Source organism: Lynx canadensis, chromosome B4, assembly GCF_007474595.2.
Source record: "Lynx canadensis isolate LIC74 chromosome B4, mLynCan4.pri.v2, whole genome shotgun sequence".
Taxonomy (NCBI): Eukaryota; Metazoa; Chordata; class Mammalia; order Carnivora; family Felidae; genus Lynx; species Lynx canadensis.
Genome location: NC_044309.1, coordinates 64,578,468 through 64,596,142, shown reverse-complemented (window position 1 = coordinate 64,596,142; position 17,675 = coordinate 64,578,468).

Sequence of the window (17,675 nt, the reverse complement as noted above, 5' to 3'; positions counted from 1 at the left end):
TAGAGTATTAGTGCTCCAAGAGATTGAGCAAATCCGTCAAATTATTAGGTCTCAGTTTTTCCACATTTAAAACTAGAAGGGAGAAAGGGAGTTAAAAGATCTCTATAGAAATTTTTAGCCCAAAGGTTTATAATTTTATCAAAGTTCTGTCTCAATAAGTCACCAATAATCCTTTTAATTGTTACATCCAGTAGTCTTTGATCTTTTCTGATTTTGTTTTGCCTCTGCAGCATTTGGCACTTTTCACATTTTCTTCTTTCCTTTGATGTAAATGAAAGGTTGTGATTTCTTTAAGAACTGGCAGCACTTAAGACCGCTGCAAAAGATTACGTAGGATGGGTATTGCCCAACCTATTACATGCAAAGGACATTATTACAATCAAGGACATTATATCTACGCATGTATTATAAAACTTTTCCACTGATGACAGTAAATAATCTTGTCCAAAAAAACACCACTGTATTATGACTTTTTTTAAAAAGGTAACTTTTCTAATTTATGCAAAGGGTCTCATAGGCTGGCAGTATACTAGCAGCAAGGTCTGTGTTGATAGAACAGAATGAGTTCAGTCTTAACCCAGTTATTAGAACTTGAGATTTTACTGTCATCTTTGACTATTTCCTTTCCTCGACAAATGGCCAACGTAATATTCAAGTAATTCAACTTAATTATAATTCAACTAATTCAATATAATTCAACTTTTTTTTTTGAGCATTCACTCTTTTTAAATTAAAAAGAAAAAGGCATAGTAGTATTTAAGAGAGGTCAATCCTATTAATTCTACCCTCCTCTACATTTCTCCAGCCACAGTATTTGTCATTCTCCCTACCTTTGGTCTCATCCTTCACCGATATATCTTCTATACCACTACCAGTGATATCTCCCCAAGACACAGACCCAATCATCTCTTTTGTTTTCTTGACAACATGCACTTATTGATGAAGAAAATGTAAGAGTCATCCATGTTCTGGCCCCAGTCTACTCTTCCAGCTTTATTTCATGCTTAGTGGGTCCTTAATACATCTTCACTTGGGCCGGGGCTGTGGGGGAGAGAAGGACGTGGGGGGAGAGCAGGAAGGAAGTATAGAATGCCTTGGCAAAATCACAATTATTATTGACTAAAATGTAAATGTTTATACTACATCTGTGGCCTAAATAGACACAGTTTTGCCCAATCCATTTTAACATCTGATTGGGTGAAATAAAAGCGAAAATTCAGTCCTCTTATTTGGAGCCTTTAGATAATTTCACAGGGATTTATAAAGTTCCCAGCATTTCAATCTAGGGACACTCTCTGTTTAAGGCAAAGCAAACTATTCTTCCTCATTTTGGAATTGTTTATTATTCAGAGGCTACAGAAAAATACTCATTAATCCCTATACGAATGTGAAACGCAGAGGGATGCCTCATCACTGAGTCATTCAAAATTTTAGAACATTTAGCTCAAAAATAGATGATAACTCATGCAAGTTCTCTCCCTGTTTATTATTTCTGATCATTAAATTGTCTATGGCAACAAGTCTGTGACCCACCATATCAGCTGACAGCTGATTTTTAAAATAAATTTTCCTTCTGCCAATTTTCTAAATATATCAGCTCTCTTAAAATGAGTAAGCATCAAGGAGCTAACCTGAAGACCCAGTTTTTGCCCCTACTAAGAAGGTAGCTAAATGTAGAACTTGAAAATGAAACACATTCCATTTTATTTTCAGAATTTAAAAGCATAGGACATAATGAATAGCAAATAAGGAAAATGACATCTGAGAGACACAGAAAGAAAAGTAAAAAGCATTTTCCCATGATCGGTGACGTTAGTCTGTAATTCTCAGCTTCACATGGGTGGCCTGGGAGTAGTGGCTCATCTAGTTGCACACGGATGGTCTTCAACCACATCAGTTGGTTTCACATTCAAAATGATGGTTCTGGGACCAAGAATAATCCCATTTTTTTTCTATGTTTTATTTATAATTGGGTGTTCTTCTTCCACGAGTCTTTTGAAGCAACACAATCTGAGTAACTAAATACACTTACCTCGTCCACATGCCAATTAATTGCCTAATTTCCTCTTCTTTGTTATTTGGGTGTGTCTCACTCTGCTTAGCAAATGCATTTCTTTAAACTGTGTATGTCAAATTCTGATAAACTCATAGTATAAATATACTGGCGATGTTACTGTTTAAAGGAAATGTTTGATGAATGCTACTAAATGGTAAAAATCCTGAGAGCCACCTCTGAATTTCTCTACTATAAACTCTGGTTCCCACTTACTTACTGAGTTGTAAAAAGTGGGATTAGATCAATAAACATTTTTGGTCTTTGGAGAAAAAAAGCTTTCCAAATCTACTTTTACTTTGTTGGTTGTTTTTAGTCAAGACATTTTGAATGTTGTTATCCTTTGCATACTTAAGTGTCAGCTCACCACTGATGTTATGAAAGGAGCTTTGACCTTCATCTTAGTCTCATAAGTTGACTTGGCATGTGCCCAAAGTATTCTTAGTCAAGTTGATAGTGGCTCCTCATCTATGAGTCACATTGTTTTAAATACACTAATAATTTCATCAGTATGATCATAGTTTCTGCATGGAGGGTTTAGTTTAGGCTTTCTTTCCCTTCACTGAAACCACCTGGTTCGAGAAACAACTAAACAAAGGTGTATATATTGGATAACACTCAAAGGATCACATGTCAGGGTTGGATTTTGTTTGTTGTTTTTTCATTCTCTCAGCATTTCTGGCAAGTGAGGTGTGCAGAAACCAAAGAATACATTCCCTAACTGATGAGGTGGGGGAAGGCAGTAAGAAAATGACACCTACCTAGTTTAAGGTAATTCACTTAAAAATCCCAAAATTAAAAATCCCAAATTAAAAGGAAGATACCCTCTAACAACCACTTGATGTCACTGCTGTAGCTCATCTCCAACTTCTCCGGAAGAGTGCAAGTTGGCTCCTTCCTAAGTGACCAGAAAAGAAAAAAGGAGACAAATAGAGTTTTAGTCTTTTTACATGGACATTTTTTTAAAGCTAATGATTGTTTTAGTTTTAAGTTGGGTTATCCCACCGTGCTTCTTTTTCTTGTTCTGAAGAGAAAAGGAAAGTCTGTGAAGGATCTGAGCAGCTCCTACTGGACAAAGACAAATATTTCATTGCCATGTCTACAGTTCTCAAATTAGCTGCGTATCAGAACTCATCTGGGGATCTTTGTGAAAACACAGGTCACTGGACTCTACCCAGGAACTGTGGAATCCAAATCTCTGGAGTAGGGCATAGGCATTTACGTTTGTATTAAGTCTTTCAAAGTGATTCTGAGTATCAGTAGGGTTTGGAAATCTCCGTTTCATTTTGCATTACGTTTTTCCTAATTTATAATGTTAGGGAATGTAAGCTGACCTGGTTTTCTAGGCAACTAAAGAATTTTACATTTTCACATCCTCATTTGTCACTCAGAATGAACTTTTGGGATGCATCCTCTCCTTCATGCAAACCTTCTTTCTTTCATCTCTTTCCCTCATTTCTCCTCTTTATTTTTCTCTTCCTTAAGTATTACACAGTATACATTCTCTTAATTGCAACAATTATATATTTTGCTTTACTTACATATCTATTTTTCAACTGAAGGAAAGCTGAACTAAGTCCTCCCTTTGTTGTTTGGCCCTCCCTTTTATGACAAGGACTATACTAGTTCCAGCATTATTCCTAACAATAAAAACAAACTCCCTTGCTAAATTTACACATTATTAATGTTACATGCATTTTTTAGAAAAATAACTCCTTTACCTGGCCAGTTATATGCCAGATTCCATGTAAGACATTTCACACACATTTGTGCATTCTCTCATAAAACCCTATGTGACTAATACCATTAATGAATCTTTACAAATGAAGAAGTTGAAGCCAGAATTTTGCCTCCTCCACCCCACCCCCACCCTTAATCTTAAAGTGGGAAATTCTAACGCAAATTTTTTGGTTTTTGCTCTCTCTTAGATACTGCTTTGTCTTATCAGAAATATGATCACAGTGCTACTGACCAATCTATTAAGTACTCAGTGTGCCAACTTCAAGGAAAATCAGACTATAAGCTAAAGGTAAAGATCCCTACATAATCACATACTATGTAATCTTCTTGATGAGTCATATCATTTCTGGTTACTAGGAAAGAAGACTCAATAACAATCCCCAGAACTGTGAGCCAACTGCAGTGTGACAATCCAACACGTTTAGGACATTACCTAAAATTTTGCAGACTGAGGGACAGAAAATTCCATACTTTGAACAAAGAACCCAATTAGTGGCCCTGCCTTTAGCTGATAAATTGAAGATTGTGATGTCTTCCTGTGTTTTTTCAACAACTCCGTGCATTTCAGCTCTTCTGCAGAACTCGTCAACAATCTCAAGTGTTTTGTTTGCTTTTAGACTTCAAAGGAGATTTGAGACTGAAAACACACTTACCCAACCAATCATTTATGTAAGAAATACTGATTCAATTTTAGCATACTGCCTAATTCTGCCTTTTTCCTGACATAACAACTGGGAAGAATATCAAAGCAAAAATTGCATTGCTGAGCCTGAGAAGAGCCAAAACAATGATTATACTAGCACCAGATACTTAAAACACTGCCAAAAGAAAGGAAGGTATTATTCATTTTGCTAACTTGACTAAAATTGAAACAGAAATTCTGAATCTATGCTGTGTACCAGGTCCGTATCTGGTGATTATCCAGCTGTGATTTTTTTTTTAATTAAAGTGAAATTCACATAACATAAAATTAACCAATTTAAAGTGAACAATTCAGCGGCATAAATTACATTCACAATGTTGTACAACCACTGCTTCTAACAGTGTTAGTTTCAACATTTTTTTTTTTAGTTTCAACATTTTTATCATTCCAAAAGGAAGTCTGATACTCATGAAACAGTTACTCCCCTCTCCCCCAGCCCCTGGCAACCACCAATCTGCTTTCTGCCTCTATGAATTTATGTATTCCTGATATTTCATATAAATGGAATCATACAGGAGCACCTGAGTGGCTCAGTCGGTTGAGTGTCCAACTCTTGATGTCAGCTCAGGTCTTGATCTCAGGAGTTGTGAATTCAAGCCCCACCTTGGGCTCCATGCTGGGAGAGGAGCCTACTTAAAAAATAGTTAATTTGGGGACATCTGGGTGGCTCAGTTGGTTAAGCATCCAACTTTGGCTCAGGGCATGGTCTTGCAGTCTGTGAGTTTGAGCCCCACATTGGGCTTTGTGCTGACAGCTCAGAGCTTGGAGCCTGCTTCAGATTCTGTGTATCCCTCTCCCTTTCTCTCTCTCTCTCTCTCTGCTCCTCTCCCACTTATGCTCTGTCTCTGTCTCTCTCTCTCAAAAATAAACATTAAAAAATTTTTTGATAATTAATTAATTAATGGAATCATACAATATGTGACCTTTTGTGTCTGGCTTCTTTCAGTTAGTATAATGACTCCAAGGTCCATCCATGTTGTAGCATAAGCATATATCAGTACTTCACTCCACTTTATGGCTGAATAATATTTTATTATATGTATACATGATAATTTGCTTATCATTCATCTGTTGATGGGCCTTTGGGGTGTTTCTATGTTTTGGCTAATTTGAATAGTGCTGCTATGAAACATGTATACACATGTATTTGTTTGAGTAGCAGCATTTTTTTTTTGAAGTTTGACACACAATGTTACATTAATGTTACATTAATTTCAGGTGTACAACATAGTGATTCAACTTCTCTATGCATATGCTACGCTCATCACAAGCATAGCTACCATCTGTCACCATACAACACTATTACAGTGCCACTGACTGTATTCCCTATGCTGTACCTTTTATCCCCATGACTTATTCATTCCATTGAGTAGCAGTTTTAATTCTTTTTGGTACACCTTAAAGTGGATTTGCTGGCTCATATGGTAATTTTATGTTTAACTTTTTGAGGAACCACTGTGATACTTTTTATAGCACATTTCTTCTCCTGCCATCAGCTCTCATTGAGATAGAAAGTTAGAGGAAGAGGTGAGACAATGTCAATGAGACCAGAAGTTCTCAGACTTGTTGGTCTCCTTAACTCTTTATACTCTCGAACTTTTTTTTTTTTTTTTAAGTAGTCTTCAGGCCCACCATGGCCCTGACCAAACCCAAGACCCCAAGATCAAGATCTGAGCCAAGACCAAGAGTCAAACACCCAACCAACTGAGCCCCCACTCTGAAACATTTTTAAAGAACCCAAAAGGCTTTTGATTGTGCTGGCCGTGTCTATCATTATTTATTGTATTAGAAATTAAAACTGACAACTTCTTAAAATAACAGAGCCATTATATATTAGCATAAATAGCATATTTCTTGGTAAGATAACTATTTTCCAAAATGAAAATATTTAGTGACAATAGTGAAATTTTCATACATTTGCAGCTAATGTAAGACAGCTAGATTCTCTGGGTTCTCGGCTGGCTCATTTGATAGAGCGTGCAACTCTTGATCTCAGGGTTGTGAGTTCAAGCCCCACGTTGGGTGCAGAGATTACTAGAAACAATAATAGTAATAATAGTTTTATTTTTCATTTTGTGCTTTAAAGTATTTTTTTTTAATTTGAGAGAGTAAGTACGTGAGCACACACACATGCATGAACAGGAGAAGGGCAGAGAGAGAGGATCCCAAGCAGACTCCTTGCTGTCAGTGCACAGCCCCACATGGGGTTCAAACCCACAAACTATGAGATCATGACCTGAGCCGGAATCAAGAGTTGGATGCTCAACCAACTGAGCCACCCAGGTGCCCCAATAATATTTTTTTTAAGACAGCTGGATTCTCATATCTGCTTCTACAGTCAATCTGTTGTTTTACTGAAGTATAAGGAAAAAAATCCAGGCTCACATAGATATATAATTGGAAAAGGGTGGAACAGTTTAGTAGCCTTTTGGGATATTTGTCAGCATTTTCTTTGATACCACATGAAAACTTAAGTGGTAGAATCTTATAAAGGTTAGTTGTGATGTGGAATCTGAAACTACATTAATGAATTTTTTTCACTGTCTGCATTAAAATCCATTTGTCTATTTAGCAATCTGACTAGCTCGTTCACCATGCATGATTGTAACATAAATGTAGGTTCACTGAATTATGGATCTCTTCTAAATGTTGATAAGTCTGGGTATACAGGAACAAAAAAAATCATATTTTTTAATATCACCATCCATCTCAGAAAAATATGGGAAGCTTTTAAGGTCACAATGGTGACACATTGTTTCAAAGTTCTCATTTTTACTTAAAAGTATGAAGCTTGTCATTTGCAACAAATACTTGTAGTTGGTGCCCTTAAATTGACAGCCTTCATTTATTTTCAAGAAAATACCTGCCAATTACCCAAATCTGAATAATCATATTTTGTCAGTCCTTCCTAAAGTGAAAAATGCTATCTCATGAAAAAAGGGACTTGTTACACTCACAACTCAAACAGTTGCACAAACACTTTTCTCCTAACAGTTCTCAGCAGTTCTCTGTGTGTACTTCCCCCAACGTGGGGCTTGAACTCACCATCCTGAGATCAAGAGTTGCATGCTCTACCAACTGAGCCAGCCAGATGCCCCAGTCATACAGAATTTTAATTTTTTTTTAACATTTATTTATTTTTAAGAGACAAAGAACACAAGCTGGGGAAGGGCAGGGAAAGAGGGAGACACAGAATCCGAAGTGGGCTCCAGACTCTGAGTTGTCAGCACAGAGCCTGACGCAGGACTCAAACTCATGAACCGTGAGATCATGACCTGAGCCCAAGTCAGTCGCTTAACCGACTGAGCCACCCAGGCGCCCCATACAGAATTTTTAAAAGGCATGTACTCAAGGATCAAGATTTAATAGAATTAATAAGTTTTACTCTTCCATTAATGCTATCTGTAAGTGAAACTGGTATTGTCTCCTCTCCTGCAAGTGTGTGGCTGTGGAGACTGCAGTGGGTCCAAGGGTGGTGCAAGACCACTGCCTTGCCATCTGTCTTACCGGCCACTGTTTTCCACAGTCAGGACAAACATCAACATAGCAGAAAAGGCAGAGAAAGTTTCACTCTTGTTATGAAAATGGTTTTACTTTAAAGAACTCTGTACAAGGGTCTCTGGAATCTCTTAGTGTCTGTAGACTATGCTTTAAAAACCTCTACTCTAAACGTATGTGCTTGGCCAGAGAAAAGTTATACAGGAATAGCTTTTTAAGGGCAGGGCTGGAAATTTGGAATTCTTAAGCAAATCAGTTGCAAAAGTGTCCCAAGAGTTGTTTCTGTTGAGAGTCTAGGGAGACAGAGAAAAAGAAAGAAACCGTCTTAACCTCCTAAACAACCAAATTGTTAGGGGCCTTTTGAATGGTGCTAAACATCCCTCCTACGTAACAAATTCTCCTACTACCATTGCTTCTTCTGCATCTGGCTGAGAAAACACATGCCCTAGAGCCCCGGAATCACCTTCTGATCCCCATAATACCGAGGACTCCTAGTTTACCAATTCATCTCCACTCCTCTTTTCCCTTCCAGGCCATTCCAGGGACTATAGATAAAGAGATCAGTATCTCAGATTCATACCTCAGAGAACCATCACGCTCCAAAACTTTCTGTGACTCTCCACTGACCATTGCAGTTTTCTCATGGGGTGTCCAAAGACACTTTTTTTTAAAATATAAAGTTTATTTATTTTTGAGAGACAGAGAGAGACAAAGTGTGAGGAGGGGAGGGGCAGAGAGAGAGGGAGACACAGAATCCAAAGCAGGCTCCAGGCTCTGAGCTGTCAGCACAGACCCTGACACAGGGCTTGAACCCACAAAGCATGAAATTGTGACCTAAGCCAAAGTCAGATGCTTCACCAGCTGAGCCACCCAGGCCCCCTTAGACACTTTTCTTTTTAACAAAATATTTGTACATGGTTAAAGTTTGAGATGTGCTGTTGTATAACGCACAAAATCTACTCCCAACATTAAGGCCTTTGCAGTTTGGACCTCAACTAAATTTCTTGCTTTATGGTCCACCGATCCTTTTTACCTGTGGTTTCCAAACCTGGCTGTTCATTAGAATCTCCTTGAAAGCTTTTTCAAGCTTATAGATTCTGATTTAATTGGTTTCCACTGGAGCCTACGAACCAGTATAATTTTTAAAGTTTCCTCCTTGATTCTAATGTTCAACTGGTTTGGGAACACTATCCAGAATTACTCTAGTCAGGCTACTTTCCTTATCAGGCTTCCAGCCATCACACTTTTCTACCTCCACACTTATGCTGCCCACCTTCTTAAAAGCCTCTACCACTTTCCACCTAATTCCATCCTACCTACCCTCAAGATCCAGATCAGTGAAGGGGCACCTGGGTGGCTCAGTCACTTAACCATCTGACTTTGGCTCAGGTCATGATCTTTGGGTTCGTCGGTGGAGCCCCGTGTCAGGCTCTGTGCTGACAGCTCAGAGCCTGGAGCCTGCTTTGGATTCTGTGTCTCCCTCTCTTTCTGCCCCTCCCTTGCTCACGCTTTGTCTCTCTCTCAAAAACAAATAAACATTTAATAATTTAAAAAAAAAAAAAAGATCCAGCACTGTGAATACCCAACCACAATGTCTATACGTATTGCACCACCTGGAAAGCAATCTCTCATGCCTGGGACTTCAGAAATACTCTTTATCTTTCCAATTTATTTGGCACATCATCCTGTACCACCTCCTTTATTGTTGCTTTGAAAAATTTTTGACATGCTATTGTTATTTAACTTTTGACATATTTTTGTTTTATCTCCCTATCTGTGACAGAAGGGCCTCTAGGGCAAGAATGTGCCTTATTCTTTTTGCATACCAAGTTCCTAGCTACTGTCTTACATATTGCTGGCTTTAAAACAATCTGTTGCTTTGATCGCACATGTGTAAAAATTCTAAAATATGCAAGGGGCATGAGGGAACCCATAAGAGCAGATGAAGTCAGCCTTGCTACGGAAAGAAAACATAAATTGGCCCTTAAAAGGTGGGTAGACATAAACTAGGCAGCCACTGAAAACGAGAGGAAATGAGCACCAACAATTTAGGGTGTGAAAAGAATTTTAGCCTGCCTACTTCAGAATGTTTGTTCTGGAGAGTTCCATACTGTGAGATGAAGTCAGCTTGGTAGGGTGAGGCTGATGAGAAAGATCTTAAATACCAGGATAATTAATGCTGGCTAATCCTTTATGCAACTGATTGTTAATGGGGTCACTTTCCCACTTAAGAACTTTCCTGACAACATCTTTGAAATTTGGTTTATTTAGTCAATAATTGCCTTGTTATTCATGGCTTCAAAGCTTGATGTTTCTGCTGAAATACATAGCATTGAAATATTAGCAAGGCCATTCAAAATGCCCAGCAAATCTTTTTAAACCATTTCCACGGAAGCTCCTGCCACAGTCATAGTAACTTCAGAGGGATTTCCTTTCTTACCTCCTCTTCTGTATCACGGGGCAGTCACTAGGATTCCTAGTTGACTTTGGTTCTATGGCCAGAATATTTCTTCAAAATGTTTCTGCTGTCTGAGCGATGACACTTTAAGCTTAAAAAGAGCAGAACTTGGGGCATCTGCATGGTAGCTCATTTGGTTGAACATCTGACTCTTGTTCCCCACTCAGGTCATGATCTCATGGTTCATGAGTTCAAGCTCCGAGTGGGGCTTCATGCTGATGGCCTGGAGCCTGCTTGGGATTCTCTCTGTTTCCCTCTCTCTCTGTCCCTCCCCTGTTTGTGCGCAGGTGCACGCCCCCACTCTCTTTCTTTCTCTCAAAATAAATAAACAATTTTTTTAAAAAAGAGCCGAACTGGACAGGTCCTAAATTTGAACTCGTTTACTTCAATTAAGTAGATGATATTAAGGAATTTTAGTTGCCGCAGGAAAGCTTGGGCTGTAAAAATGAAACAAGTGACTTCAGAGATGCAGAAGTATGTGTCCTGTCTAGACCTGTCCCTGAAACCATGAAAATCCAGAGCGCTCCAAAAGGCCTTTGCCCTTTACAAGATTGCCACATGATCCCTAAGTGAAAGGGGGTGGTTCTGAGAGATATGCAGTAAGCTCTGGGTTTCAGGTTCCAGGATCACAACAAATTGTGAAAACGGATGATTGCTTAACCTTACCTTCAGTTAACACATCATTATTCAAAGCCTTAAGTTTAAAAAAAAATAATGAGATCAAATTAATAAATCAGAATCCCATCTTTTATTATAAACCTTTTTTTCCATAAAGACACACAAAAAATTTGTCCCCACATTTAAACTCTATTAAACAAGAGAGAAGAACTAAAATTAAAATGTATTTCTATTATGCATTTATTTAACAAATCCTGGGAGCTTACTATATGTATGGATTCTCAGTAGTACAGATGAATTGGTGAACAAAGAGTATCTGCTTGCAGGAATCTTAAATTCTAGTAGGGAAATAACACGTATGAACATATGTATCTCTGTAAAAACGACAACTATCAGGACAAATAAGTGCTTTGTAGAGAGTGACAAGGTAGCCGTTTCACACTGTTTGGCCAGGGTAATGCTTTCTTTTTATTTTTTTAAGTAAGCCCTACACCCAATGTAGGGCTCAAACACATGGCCTCAAGATCAAGGTTCTCATGCTCCACCAGCTGAGCCAGCCAGGTGCCCCAGGGAAATTCTTTTTGAGGAGGAGATATTTTAACACATCTGAATGACAGGAAGAAATCCATCTCATGAAGATTTGGGGAAAGCATCTTCCAGGAAGAGAAAGAATTAATGCACAGGTGAAATTCAGCAAAATATGAAAAAGGACACTAGCCCCATTAGCCAAGCCTTGCCCACACAATTTTTAAATTGAGACTGCAGACCTAATAAAATAGAACAGAACATAACTGGTATGGCCTGAATGTTTGTGTCCCCCTCCCCCCAAATTTATATGTGAAACCTAAAACCCAATGTGATAGTATTAGGAGGTGGGGTCTTTGAGAGGTGGTTGGGTCATGAGGATGGAGCCCTCATGAATTGGAGTAGCACTTTTATAAAGAAGACCCCACAGAGATCTCTTCCCCATCTTCCCCATCCCCATCCTCCAGTAAAAAGATGCCTTCTGTGACCTGGGAAGTGAATTCTCACCGGACACCGAATCTGCTGGTATCTTGATCTCGGACTTCTAGCCCCCAGAGGTATGAGAAATAAATGTTTGTTACCATTAAGCCACACTTTGTATGGTATTTTGTATAGCAGCTTGCACCAAGACAATAATGGAATAGCAATGTAAAATAATGGGGTTGGAATAATAATTGTCTGTCCCTTCTCACTCATACTCTCTTTTGGCGGTTGCTGTTCTTTTGGACGATAGCAACTATATTCCAAGTGAATAGCACACATTTCTTCTTAATATTGTAAAGGTGTTATGTATTTTTCTCTTGTCATTATTATAAGTAGGAATGCCACAATAAAGTTAAGCTATACTATTAATCACTTTTGAGATTTTTTAAGTTATTAATGAGTGTACTCTGAATAAAATCCAAGATGATGATCATTTAAGCACCAGTGACATCACTGAGATGGTGAACACACTGGAACTCTATCCACTGTTGAACCAGGAGAGGGCCAGCAGGGAATGCTTCACATCCAATGAAATATGTCTGGATTAACTGCACTTGATTTCTAAAGATATCCAGGTTTTCTCTGAATAGAGTTTAAACTCCACTGATAAAACAGGCAAAGAGCTACATGGATCCTCTAATCTTAAGTAAATTAAGATTGATTTCCTTTGGCTTTGTGTCCTGGCCATCAAAAAATAATAACAGTCCTGCTAACCTCTGAGAGATATGCCAATTATTGATAATGGTAAATAATAACAGCAGCTGCCACGTATTGAGCACTAAGGGTGTTAGATGGTTTACAAAGATAGCCACAGCATCTCCTCCCATCCCTGCATGCACACCCCTTGTAATACAACTTTGTAGTCTCTCCCTTAAGAGGTGTCATCTCTTCCCCCCCCTCCTTGAATCTGGGCTGGTTTTGTAACTTGCTTTTACCAATAGAATGTGGCCAAAACAACACTGAGCAAGTGCCGGAGCCTAAGCTTAAAAAGCCCTATTGCTTCTGCTCCTACTGTCTTAGAATGCTACTCAAGACTACCCTGTAAAGAAGCCTAACTACTAGTATCCAAAATCTATAAAGAGCTCACCAAACTCCACACCGAAAAAACAAATAATCCAGTGAAGAAATGGGCAGAAAACATGAATAGACACTTCTCTAAAGAAGACATCCAGATGGCCAACAGGCACATGAAAAGATGCTCAACATCACTCCTCATCAGGGAAATACAAATCAAAACCACACTCAGGTATCACCTCATGCCAGTCAGAGTGGCCAAAATGAACAAATCAGGAGACTATAGATGTTGGAGAGGATGTGGAGAAACGGGAACCCTCTGCCACTGTTGGTGGGAATGCAAACTGGTACAGCCACTCTGGAAAACAGTGTGGAGGTTCCTCAAAAAATTAAAAATAGACCTACCCTATGACCCAGCAATAGCACTGCTAGGAATTTACCCAAGGGATACAGGAGTCCTGATGCATAGGGGCACTTGTACCCCAATGTTTACAGCAGCACTCTCAACAATAGCCAAATTATGGAAAGAGCCTAAATGTCCATCAACTGATGAATGGATAAAGAAATTGTGGTTTATATACACAATGGAGTACTACGTGGCAATGAGAAAGAATGAAATATGGCCCTTTGTAGCAACGTGGATGGAACTGGAGAGTGTGATGCTAAGTGAAATAAGCCATACAGAGAAGGACAGATACCATATGTTTTCACTCTTATGTGGATCCTGAGAAACTTAACAGGAACCCATGGGGGAGGGGAAGAAAAAAAAAAAGAGGTTAGAGTGGGAGAGAGCCAAAGCATAAGAGACTCTTAAAAACTGAGAACAAACTGAGGATTGATGGGGGGTGGGAGGGAGGGGAGAGTGGGTGATGGGCATTGAGGAGGGCACCTTTTGGGATGAGCACTGGGTGTTGTATGGAAACCAATTTGACAATAAATTTCATATGTTGAAAAAAAATAAAAAATAAAAAAATAAAATTCATAGGCATAAAAAAATAAAATTCATAGGCATAAAAAGAAAAACTGAGAACAAACTGAGAGTTGATGGGGGGTGGGAGGGAGGGGAGGGTTGGTGATGGGCATTGAAGAGGGCATCTTTTAGGATTAGCACTGGGTGTTGTATGGAAACCAATTTGACAATCAATTTCATATATTAAAAAAAAAAGAAGCCTAACTAACCTACTAGAAGATGAGAGACCATATGGAAAGAGGCTCAACCATCCTAACTGTTCCAGCCATACTAGGTGAGTTCCCGGACCTATGAGTATGGCTGTCTTAGACTACTGTACAGCCCCTGCCAAGCCACCAGCTGCCCTCAGCCCCATGAGTGAACTCAGGCTGAACCCACAGAACTGTTGAGTTAACCACCAGATGATGAGAAAGAAATCATTGCATGTTTAAACTCTTAAATGTTGGGATAGGTTTTTGTTGTTGTTGTTTTTGTTTTTCAAGAATCAATAACTGAACTAGGTGTGGACTAGGAGATCTAAGTGTTTTATATTTAGTATCTAAGTGAATCTTCTTAACAGCCCTTAGAGGCCAATACTATTAATGATGCAACATGACAAATAAAGGACTTGAAACTCAATGAATTTAAGTAACTTGCCTAAAGCCGCATAGCAAAGCAACAAATCAAACCCAGCTCTCTCTGGACTCCAACACACATTTACATCCCTCTGCCATTCTATGAGGATGCTTTAAAATATCGGGGCGCCTGGGTGGCGCAGTCGGTTAAGCGCCCGACTTCAGCCAGGTCACGATCTCCCGGTCCGGGAGTTCGAGCCCCGCGTCAGGCTCTGGGCTGATGGCTCAGAGCCTGGAGCCTGTTTCCGATTCTGTGTCTCCCTCTCTCTCTGCCCCTCCCCCATTCATGCTCTGTCTCTCTCTCTGTCTCAAAAATAAATAAACGTTCAAAAAAAAGAAAATTAAAAAAAAAATAAAATAAAATATCATCCTATGAGGATGTTTATGAAAGATGGGACTTTTTAAAATCCAAGCCAGATTATTAATATTATTTTTTTGATGTAGAATGTAATACTTCCATTTTTAGAATTTCAAGGAAATAATAGTATGTATGGAAAAAGAACACAAATTAAAAATGAAGATAATTTATTCATGAATGAAAATACACATATATCAATATCTTGTATCCAAATAATTGCCAAACAATTCAAAAGTATATAATGAAGTAATTTAAAAAATTTAAATAATTCATGACACTGTGATGCTAGATCCTTTACAAAGTTGTAGAAAACCATTTTTTTCCTGAATTTCTATGATACCTTCATAAGGTTAAAGATTATTAAACATTGTTCCCTCTTAAGCATTCAAATCACACTGAGATTTTGTTTCAGGCCAGGCCACCTCCTTCAGGGTGCACCTGGGCCCACTCAGAAGCAAACTAATTGATCAAAATGCCTATAGGTAAGAGGTTATACTCAATAAAGTATTTATTGAGCACCTACTAGTTATCTCATTGCTAGGCTCTATGGCAGAGACAAAGTGAGGAACATGGTCTCCTATGAAACCAAGAATATATGGTGGAAATCAATCAAGTTGTTCCCTCCCTTCCACCTCTGTGGCCATCAGATGAAAGTTCTGACAGCCATTTATGGAGCAGCTGTGATCATCCACCCAGAAGGTAGTGAGCTCATACATGCCCATTAGTCATGATTAAAGTAACTGTCTTTTTTCTTTTTTTTTTTTTTAGTAAACTCTATGTCCAATGTGGGGCTCAAGCTCACAACCCTCAGATCAAGAGTCTTATGTTTTACTGACTAAGCCAGCTGGTGGCCCCTAAAGGAACTGTCTCAGAAGCCTCAGTAACTTTGAAGAAATTGCTTGTTGCCAGCCCTCGTGGTTGCCCACTGGGTTTCTACTTCCCACATCACATTTGAGGTCTTTTAAAAAGGATAATTTTCAGACCTACATACTGACAATGTATCCAGAATAGCAGACAAAATGGACATCTGTATTAAAGATAAACACCTTTACCCTCATTTCCAATGAAAGTCCCCATCAGAGAGTGATGTTCAGCACCTTCCTTTTCCACTCCTAATGCAGTTTCATTGTATGTGGCTAATGATAAAACTGTTACCCATTGCCTTGGCAACATATCCATTTGCTAAAAGGAGAAATAAAACCTGAGATTTAAAATTTTCTGCCAGGTCTCTTACACTAATTTAGGAAATATTTTTAAAAGAAATAGATATTAATAGCCTACAAATAGTAACAGGAAAATGTTTCAAGAGAAGACACTCATGAAAATGTATTAAAGCTTATTTTTTAAAATAAAAATCAAAGAATTTTGATGCCATTAATGTTCTTTAATGTTCTTCATTAAATTAAATATTATTTCTGGGTGGCTCAGTCAGTTGAACATCTGACTTCAACTCAGGTCATGATCTCATGAGTCATGGGGTCAAGCCCCACATCAGGCTTTGTGCTGACCGCTCAGAGCCTGGAGCCTGCTCCAGATTCTCTCTCTCCCTCTCTCTCTGCCTCTCCCCCACTTGTACTCTCTCTCTCTCTCTCAAAAACTAAACATTAAAAAAAAAGGTTGAAATATTACTTCTGCTCCAAAATGTATACTATAGTCTTCCAGTAACTTCATGAATTTTGTGCATATTGGAATTTCCCATCCTGGAATTTGTAAATCGTTAAAGAAAAATAAAGATTACTCTGAGGAAACCCTAACTGTAGGTTTGAAAACAATAAAATATTTGTACTTAAAGGTTATAATGTATAAATCAGATAAAAATGCAAATTTAAAACTCAAGACTTTTTCGAATCCTTACTGCAGTTTTCCAGAAGTAACCTCATAATTCAATTATCTGTTATTTACATTCTACCTCAACATTGCTGTGATTTTACCTTTTTTTTTTCCTTTGTTGGCTTCTGTTGGTAAATGAAAAACAAAAGAAGTGAAGCATTTTCAAAATTGAACCAAATACTAAAAAGTAGTAGATTGCAGAACAGCCAAACACCACAGAACTATTCACAGCATTTTATTTCCACTCCACAATTTGTTGGCCAGAAGCTATGTTTAGCAGGTAATCTCAGGGCTTGCTCACAATTTAGGAAGTCAGCTAAGCAGTTTTCCAGGAAATGCAAAGAACATGACAGGACTTGCACTCTGTTGGAGTAGAAATACATCTATTGTGCGTTTTGGGGCATGAGACTGGAGTCTGCATCCTTACCCTGTAATTATTGCTATTGCAATAGGGTTCTCATGTTCAAAGAGATCCTTTGATTGAGTTGATATGTTAAGCTTATTTTCAAAGGGATTGTTCTACTGAACCATTGAATTATGAAAGTATTCAAAAGTTATTTCAGTTTAGCTTGGTTTTATTTATAGGAATATTACATAGCTAATTGGTAGAATACCTAGAGTATATAAAGATATCCATGTGACTTTTTAAAAGATAACATGTTACCAAAAGAGTTTGAAAACCTAAATAATTATTGCTAATGGCTGTTGGCCACTCATCATATACCATGAAATAAACTAAGTTCTTTTTTATTTTTTAAAGTTTAGGGCACCTGGGTGGCTCAGTCTGTTAAGTGACTTCAGCTCAGGTCAT